We start from the raw sequence: 1,954 nt of genomic DNA, 5'->3' as shown, positions 1-1,954 counted from the left end.
GTCCTGCAAGATGTCTTCGGCTAAATAAGTCTTCACAAAGATGATTAACAGTGAGTGATGCTCATATGATTATCAGGGAGAACATAAGTTTTAACTAAGGAGATTACACTCCCAACTCATGTCTATGATAATGGCTTGAACCTTAGTCAGTTTTGTGGTAAATTCGGCAGTAATGTTTTCAGAATGCAGGAGGTTTGCTCGACTGCTTATACTGATGATTTGCATGCATGATTGTGTCGCTAAACCTTCAATTAGGATAAAGAAGTTTTGAGATATTTACTGAATGAGCAACTGATAGAGAAACATATTGTAATCACCCATAATGGATGAAGATAACGAGAAAACAACACTATTTAAGGATAATTATAAGTCAATTTGTTGACCGATTTTGTCAATAGTTTCATCAATATTTTTAATCATATTACGTGATTGTCAAGTCATGACATTGCTTTATGACGATATCCTGAAACCATTTTGTTTAACTACTTTTAAAGTGGTAACATTTTTTCACGTGGTTTAGGAATTCTTCGACGTGCTCTTTTGTAGGGTGTATTATACTATGATTATCATCCTGTCCTGTACATCGGGTACATCTTACCCCGAAACATAAGAATAATTTTTTTATTCGATGTACAATTACCAGTTGGCATTGTACCTATTGCAGTCTTAAGTCGTAAATAGATCTGCAATTCATTATATACTCACAGTCTCTAATCCTAGTATTAACCAGGTTAATACTTAATAACAACTAATACTCAGATATTATATTTAATTTAACAAGCACTGTGCTCACTTATTTTCATATCATGTCCAATAACTCCAGTAAAAGAGAAATTTCACCAAATTCTAAGCCAAATAAAAGGTCCAAATCTGTAACCTCTATTACTGACGACTCAGTACCTGACAATGTCGAATTTTTAACTACTGAAAAATATGTGTATTGTACACAAATGTCTCTATCATCACCTGATTCTCCATGTTACAACTCCTCTATCTCTGCGTGCAGTGTGCCAATGGTAAGACTGGTTGACATACAAGACAATATACCTACGTGCATCGAAAAGTCAGCACAGTCTACTAGACAGTATGTGCTACCAAGGCCTAAATCTAAAATTTCAAAAACTAAAGAGTCCAATGGTCCACCTCATACACACCGAAATACTGATAGATATAGTAATGACATCCGTCAGCTACAAAACTCTCTATCCGAAATTAACGGCAAACTTGAGCAACTAGCACTCCTCACACATATATTTGGCCTTGACACTGATAGAAATCTTAAGCAACTCACTAAAGCTGAGTGTATTTCGGAGTTTGTGGCTGAATAAGTGACGAAGAGAGTGGTGTCTTCCCTCACTGCAGTTGTGTATAACCTCCCCGACCGCACACACCCATCTAATTTAAGGGATATTTGCCTTAGAGCATGCGGTATGCCGAACGTTAACTGCAAAGTCATCCGCCTTAGAAAAAAGTCAGACAGATCGACTTGCCCCCTTTTGTTTATGTTTGGCTGTTGTAACGATGCTAAGCAGTTTATTAATTTAAGCAAAAATATTGGCTCACTAATTCCATACAAGAATATAAAAGTCATTCCAGACCTTACGCCCTGTCAACGTCGTGTAAGAAGACATGAAGCGATAGAATTGAATGGGAGCGTCACAGTTAGTAATCAGCCAGAGACAGTTTGCAACACAGCAAATAGTTTAAAACACACGAACAATAAGCATGACACCACTCCACATACGGCTGATCACTCTATTGATCTAGATGAGTCTACAGATCAGAAACCTTTGGATAAGATATGGACCCCAACTGACACCAAAAACCATAACGACATGACTAATCCCACCTGTTCGTTCAGTAATGTACTAAAATGTGAGTGGTGTAAAAACACACATCCAACTAAACCTTTACGCTTGAAAATTTGTCCTCCTAAAGATACCCCACAAGTAGA

This window comes from Schistosoma haematobium, chromosome 1 (assembly GCF_000699445.3).
Source record: "Schistosoma haematobium chromosome 1, whole genome shotgun sequence".
Lineage (NCBI taxonomy): Eukaryota > Metazoa > Platyhelminthes > Trematoda > Strigeidida > Schistosomatidae > Schistosoma > Schistosoma haematobium.
This window is presented reverse-complemented; position numbering follows the sequence as displayed.